The following is a 7,468-nucleotide window of genomic DNA, read 5'->3' on the forward strand; positions in this document are numbered from 1 at the left end:
GACTTAGGAGTGCCTACAAGCATCCAAAGTTCTAAGAGACATTTTATCAAACACTTGAGCTACACACTATCCTACTATTCATAAGAAGTCCATAGGAACTTTGATTGTGTAAAGCTTCAAATCCTAACTCTAATCAAAGACATGAAAGAGTCAAGAGCTCAATCTCTCATCTAGATTGGCCAAATCCAAACAAGATCCAAACAAAACAACAATCAAAAGACAAGAATAGATAATCCATCAACACAAACTCATAGATCCAAGATATAGAAATAAGATCATCACAAGAACAATATTCAATCACACAATCCAAATCCCTAGACTAAATTAGCTACTCATGATATGAAATGAAAGTAAGAGCTAATTCAATCCAAGAACAAGACAACTAAAAATATAGAAATGTAATAGAGGTCACCTAGAGAGAAGAAGATCTTCAATCCAAGCTTGTTGTCTTCTACAATGGAGATTGATCTAATCTAAAAACTAAGAAAATTGGAGAAAACTCTCCAAAGAAAAACTAAGAAAAGTGAAGACTAAAAATCTGGAAAATCCTCCTCTGAAAATTCATCGAAGGGGTTTAAATAGTCTCCGAAATGACAACCCTAGCTGAATTTCGCGCATCACGCCTCCACGCCTCTCACACGCGTGTGAGCGTGCGTGGGGAGCTTCTGGAAAGTTTCCACGCTTGCTCACACGCGTGTGGCCTTCCAGATCGGTCCTCCGGGGCTCCGCTTTTGCCTGGTTTGCTCTTTTAGCTCATCTTTTGGTCCTATTTGCTCCCGGGGCTCCTGCTTTGCTTCTTTTAAGCTAAAAATAGCTTTTGTGCATCAGTTAGTGATTTTCAAGCATTTATGCATATAATTTGCCAGATAAGGATGCTATAGATGCGATAAATCACCCTAAAATGTGCCTGAAATAAGGGTATCTCAGAGTCTTATCAAAGACGCATCCCAGTCCTTTGTGAGACGCATCTGTGTATAGTTCATAGCCTTCTGTTCCAACAGGTAAGGTTAATACTAGGGCAGTTGTTAACTTCTTCTTGAGTTCCTGGAATGCATGCTCACACTCTTCACTCCAACGGTACCTGGTAGTCTTTTTGAGCAGATTTGTCAATGGTCTTGCTATCTTCGAGAAATCTTGGACAAATCTTCGGTAATAGCCCGCCAATCCTAAGAAACTTCGGACCTCCGTGATCGATTTGGGTGCCTCCCATTCCATTACAGCTTTTATCTTAGTTGGGTCCACTGCTATTCCTTCCTTGGTGATTATGTGACCAAGAAATGCTACTTCCTCCCTCCAAAATTCACACTTAGACAGTTTCGCAAAAAGTTTCTTTTCCCTCAGCATTTGCAATACTGTCCTAAGATGTTCTTCGTGCTCCTCTGGTGTCTTTGAGTACACCAAGATATCGTCTATAAAGACAACGATGAACTTATCTAGATATGGAAGGAAAATCCTGTTCATCAAGTCCATAAAAGTCCCTGGTGCATTTGTTACTCCGAACGGCATGACGGCAAATTCGTAGTGCCCATATCTAGTCCGGAATGCTGTTTTGGGAATATCCTGCTCCACATATCTAGTCCGGAATGCTGTTTTGGGAATATCCTGCTCCACATATCTAGTCCGGAATGCTGTTTTGGGAATATCCTGCTCCACGACTCGCACTTGGTGATACCCTTTGGGAATATCCTGCTCCACGACTCGCACTTGGTGATACCCCGACCGTAAATCAATCTTTGAAAATACTCCAGCTCCCTTCAATTGATCGAACAGATCGTCGATCCTGGGCAATGGGTACCTGTTCTTCACTGTGACCCGATTGAGTTCTCTATAATCGATACAGAGTCTCAGGCTCCCATCCTTCTTCTTTACAAACAGTACCGGTGCGCCCCAAGGTGACACACTTGGTCTGATGAATCCCTTCTCCAATAACTCTGCCAATTGAGCCTTCAATTCTTCCATCTCTTTCGGTGCCATACGATAAGGCGCTTTTGAGATTGGCGCGGTTCCTGGTTCGAGATCAATAGTGAATTCCACTTCCCTTTCCGGCGGCATTTCCGTGAGATCCTCTGGAAACACGTCGGGAAATTCACGCACTACTGGGATTTGATTGATCTCAGGTTCTTCCATCTCAGCATCCTGCACCAAGCAGAGGTACACTTCACACCCCTGGTGAGCGTACTTCCTCAACTTCTGCATTGTCATCAACTTGGGCTCGGGTTGCCTCTCAATCCCTCGGTAGGATATTCTCTTCCCATTCGGTCCTCGCAGGACAACCTTTCGCTCATTACAAACAATTTGAGCCTTATACATATCCAACCAGTCCATCCCGAGTACCACATCGATGCCCTCTAACTCAAAACGAATAAGATTTCTGGGACAATTGAATCCCGCAATTTCTATCGAAATGTTGTCATATCCATCCTTACAGGCTACCACCATCCCCGAGGTAGTTCTCACATTTAAGTCTAACTTACTAGTAGGCCATAACTTCAATCTATCCGCAAACGTAGATGATATAAAGGAATTGGTAGCTCCCGTATCAAATAATACTGAACCAAGCACCGAGTTTATAAGAAATGTACCGGTTACGACGTCGCCAGCATGAGCCTGAGCGTTGTTGACGACGTAGATTCGTCCTTGGTTCCTTGTGCTGCTTTCTCCCATTGGTGACTTCCCTTTGTCGCTCGAACCTGTAGCAGCGTTCGCTGGTCTTCCCCGGTTTACTTGTGGAGAATTAACTCCCCTGTTACCTGATTCCGCAGGTTTCCAGCCGTTGTTCCCATTGAATCCTCCTCCTTGCCTGGTATTCTGCGAGGAGTTCCGGAGGTTTTCCACCCTGGTTTGGCACTCATAGAATTTGTGTCCTAAGAGGCCACACTTGTAGCACCTTATTCTCACCCCTTGACAATTTTCTCCAGGATGGCTCTTTCCACATCTGTTGCAAGCAGACTGTTTCCCCTGGTATGTTCCTCCCCTCTTCTCTCCTTGCTTTGGTTGAAATTTCCCTTGGTTAGACTTCCGATCATCCACCTTGAATCTCTTCTGTTTATCATCAGCTTTTCTCTTGTTCCTGCCGTAAACTTCCTGTTGATCCAAGTACACTTGGTATTGATCCGATGCCCGATTATATGCCTCCTTGAGACTGGAGCACATGAATGGTGCGATTGCCCTTCTCACGTCCCAATCCAGTCCTCGCACAAATCTTCTTGCCTTGCTTGCCTTGTCCGGCACAATATCCTGAGCAAATCTCATCAGCTCCACATACTAGTAGACCTGAACAGTTTCTGCTTTCTGCTTCAGTCGCAAGAATTCTTCGCACTTGATTCCCTTAATTCGTTCCGTGTAAAATTGTCCCCTCAATTCCTCCTTGAATTCCGCTCATCCAAAGTCTGGGTTTTGTAGGAGTTCGGGTCCAGCCGTTGCCCACCAGTTATCTGCAGCTTTCGTCAAGTAGTAAACCGCAGAAGATACTCGTTGATTCGCCGGGTAATTTACTGCGTCAAGTAGTTTATCAAATGTTCGTATCCATTCTTCCAAAACCACTGGGTCATCTTCTCNGAATGCTGTTTTGGGAATATCCTGCTCCACGACTCGCACTTGGTGATACCCCGACCGTAAATCAATCTTTGAAAATACTCCAGCTCCCTTCAATTGATCGAACAGATCGTCGATCCTGGGCAATGGGTACCTGTTCTTCACTGTGACCCGATTGAGTTCTCTATAATCGATACAGAGTCTCAGGCTCCCATCCTTCTTCTTTACAAACAGTACCGGTGCGCCCCAAGGTGACACACTTGGTCTGATGAATCCCTTCTCCAATAACTCTGCCAATTGAGCCTTCAATTCTTCCATCTCTTTCGGTGCCATACGATAAGGCGCTTTTGAGATTGGCGCGGTTCCTGGTTCGAGATCAATAGTGAATTCCACTTCCCTTTCCGGCGGCATTTCCGTGAGATCCTCTGGAAACACGTCGGGAAATTCACGCACTACTGGGATTTGATTGATCTCAGGTTCTTCCATCTCAGCATCCTGCACCAAGCAGAGGTACACTTCACACCCCTGGTGAGCGTACTTCCTCAACTTCTGCATTGTCATCAACTTGGGCTCGGGTTGCCTCTCAATCCCTCGGTAGGATATTCTCTTCCCATTCGGTCCTCGCAGGACAACCTTTCGCTCATTACAAACAATTTGAGCCTTATACATATCCAACCAGTCCATCCCGAGTACCACATCGATGCCCTCTAACTCAAAACGAATAAGATTTCTGGGACAATTGAATCCCGCAATTTCTATCGAAATGTTGTCATATCCATCCTTACAGGCTACCACCATCCCCGAGGTAGTTCTCACATTTAAGTCTAACTTACTAGTAGGCCATAACTTCAATCTATCCGCAAACGTAGATGATATAAAGGAATTGGTAGCTCCCGTATCAAATAATACTGAACCAAGCACCGAGTTTATAAGAAATGTACCGGTTACGACGTCGCCAGCATGAGCCTGAGCGTTGTTGACGACGTAGATTCGTCCTTGGTTCCTTGTGCTGCTTTCTCCCATTGGTGACTTCCCTTTGTCGCTCGAACCTGTAGCAGCGTTCGCTGGTCTTCCCCGGTTTACTTGTGGAGAATTAACTCCCCTGTTACCTGATTCCGCAGGTTTCCAGCCGTTGTTCCCATTGAATCCTCCTCCTTGCCTGGTATTCTGCGAGGAGTTCCGGAGGTTTTCCACCCTGGTTTGGCACTCATAGAATTTGTGTCCTAAGAGGCCACACTTGTAGCACCTTATTCTCACCCCTTGACAATTTTCTCCAGGATGGCTCTTTCCACATCTGTTGCAAGCAGACTGTTTCCCCTGGTATGTTCCTCCCCTCTTCTCTCCTTGCTTTGGTTGAAATTTCCCTTGGTTAGACTTCCGATCATCCACCTTGAATCTCTTCTGTTTATCATCAGCTTTTCTCTTGTTCCTGCCGTAAACTTCCTGTTGATCCAAGTACACTTGGTATTGATCCGATGCCCGATTATATGCCTCCTTGAGACTGGAGCACATGAATGGTGCGATTGCCCTTCTCACGTCCCAATCCAGTCCTCGCACAAATCTTCTTGCCTTGCTTGCCTTGTCCGGCACAATATCCTGAGCAAATCTCATCAGCTCCACATACTAGTAGACCTGAACAGTTTCTGCTTTCTGCTTCAGTCGCAAGAATTCTTCGCACTTGATTCCCTTAATTCGTTCCGTGTAAAATTGTCCCCTCAATTCCTCCTTGAATTCCGCTCATCCAAAGTCTGGGTTTTGTAGGAGTTCGGGTCCAGCCGTTGCCCACCAGTTATCTGCAGCTTTCGTCAAGTAGTAAACCGCAGAAGATACTCGTTGATTCGCCGGGTAATTTACTGCGTCAAGTAGTTTATCAAATGTTCGTATCCATTCTTCCAAAACCACTGGGTCATCTTCTCCCGCATAATTCGGTGGGTGTCTACTTGCTATGGCTTTAGCAAAGTCGACCCGAGGGTGTCCCTGATTTTGATTCTGGGCCTGCTGAGCCATCATAAACTGAGCCATCTATTCCATTGCCAAAGCCATACGATCCATTTCCGTGGTGGCGTCGTCACGTCCCGCGGGTACATTTCGTCTTGGCGGCATTTTCACTAAACGATCGTTCCGAGTTAGCTTTCGAAGTATAAAAGTTACTAAGAAGTTAGTTAACTAAACAGTTAGTATAGCAGCTTCTCAAGTTCACTCACAGCAATCATACGAAATGATTAACACATATAAGAATGCACAAGTATCAGTCGGAGTATTTAGCAACCAGAATCAAGAGATTCTGTAAAGTAGAAGTGAAATACCCCCTTTTTACGCTGCTTGGTCTCCGTTCCAGCTCTGCTCCGAAACTTATACTCATTAGGCTGGAATAATGACTTAGGTTGGTCTTAACGAACCTAAGCTGACTAGAAACTTAATTAACTTGAAACTGACTGACTTGAAGCTAGGGTTCAAGGGTTTCACAACTTAGACTCCAATCTAACCTCCAAAGATTTAACCGCTCTGATACCAACTTGTAACACCCCGGCCCGGCTATACCGTACATCCGGAGTAGTTACCGCCACATCTAGACTGAACCCTGACCGACCTTGGTAGAGTCCACTCTAGATGCACAGGCTAAAGAAGAAAACTGTTCACACACACACACTTTCTACTTGACATAACCATATGTTCACTTCAGCAGAAAGAAACAAAAGTAGCTAGATCAGCTACGAATATTTATATACCAGAGTTGACCACTAGGGCCCCAAAAACACCAAGATTAAAGTTACTTACAACTTACTAGCCAACTAAGTTCACTATGGCTACAAAAAAATATTTACACAAAACAGGTCCTTCCAAAACCATCCCAACCAAACATCTACTCCAAGCGGCAGTACACCGGTCCGGAGTATGTTCCCCATACTAGATGCCACTCACCCGCAAACCAGGTGAGATGGTCCAAAAAGTAGCAAGGAGTGATCACCATAGACCACTCATCCCAATAATCCGAAGGACTGGGGTCCCACGGATAAGGATAGAAGACGACGAACTCTAGGGGATCACTCCCCTCTAACACCTCTATGGGATAAAACCCATGCCTAGCTTGGGCATCATCCAGAAAAGTCGGCTGCAAGTTGCGAACCGGAATGCGAGAGGGTGTAGATGGGTAAGCTGGGGGAGGGCTGTACTGCGGAGAAGGAGGAGCCGGAGGATCAGGAGCGTAGCCAGGAACATAGGGGTCTTCACCTATCAAAACTGGGTGTAGTCATCATAGTCCATGGTCGGGAAGGTAAACTCAGATGAGCTCCCTGAGCTCACCGGGCTCCAGGAGCCCACACTAGATGACATCTGTTAAATAAAAACACATTGAAGTGTAGTTAGTACGACGGCTAAGTAAGGGATCCATGGGTCACCCAAAATTAAATAAAGGCTTGCAAAACAGGTATATTTAAACAAAACCTTTATTACCATTCTCCTCATTGACACTTAACCTGCAAATAGGTTATCAAGTATAGTTCTCGCAAGTAATAATCAAGAATGGAACAACAATAGAAAATCTTTGGATAAGGGATTGCTTAAAGAAACACATTACTCAACGCATCACTAAACATTTAAGCATGTAAGCAAGTAGTGAAAAGATTTTATGAACTTCGCATTTAAATCACCACTCTGTACTTGAAAAGCTTCCTCACAAGGAAATTCCGCTAACTTTTTCTCAAAGAGGTTTCATCAACACCCTTTCTTGCTAAAACAATCATCACATCTCTCTTCAGCGTAGCTACAGAGTAACTACATTTTCATTCGAAATTCTCCACTTAGTTTCCTTATAGAAAGCGTGAGGCCTTTGGAGTATTCTCTTGACTCTCTCTCTTGACCACTTGGATCATCGAACTCGGGTTCAATGGTCATCACCCGGTCTAATACTGATCCCCTGGACGTAAGGTTCGTT

This window comes from Ipomoea triloba, chromosome 6 (assembly GCF_003576645.1).
Source record: "Ipomoea triloba cultivar NCNSP0323 chromosome 6, ASM357664v1".
Lineage (NCBI taxonomy): Eukaryota > Viridiplantae > Streptophyta > Magnoliopsida > Solanales > Convolvulaceae > Ipomoea > Ipomoea triloba.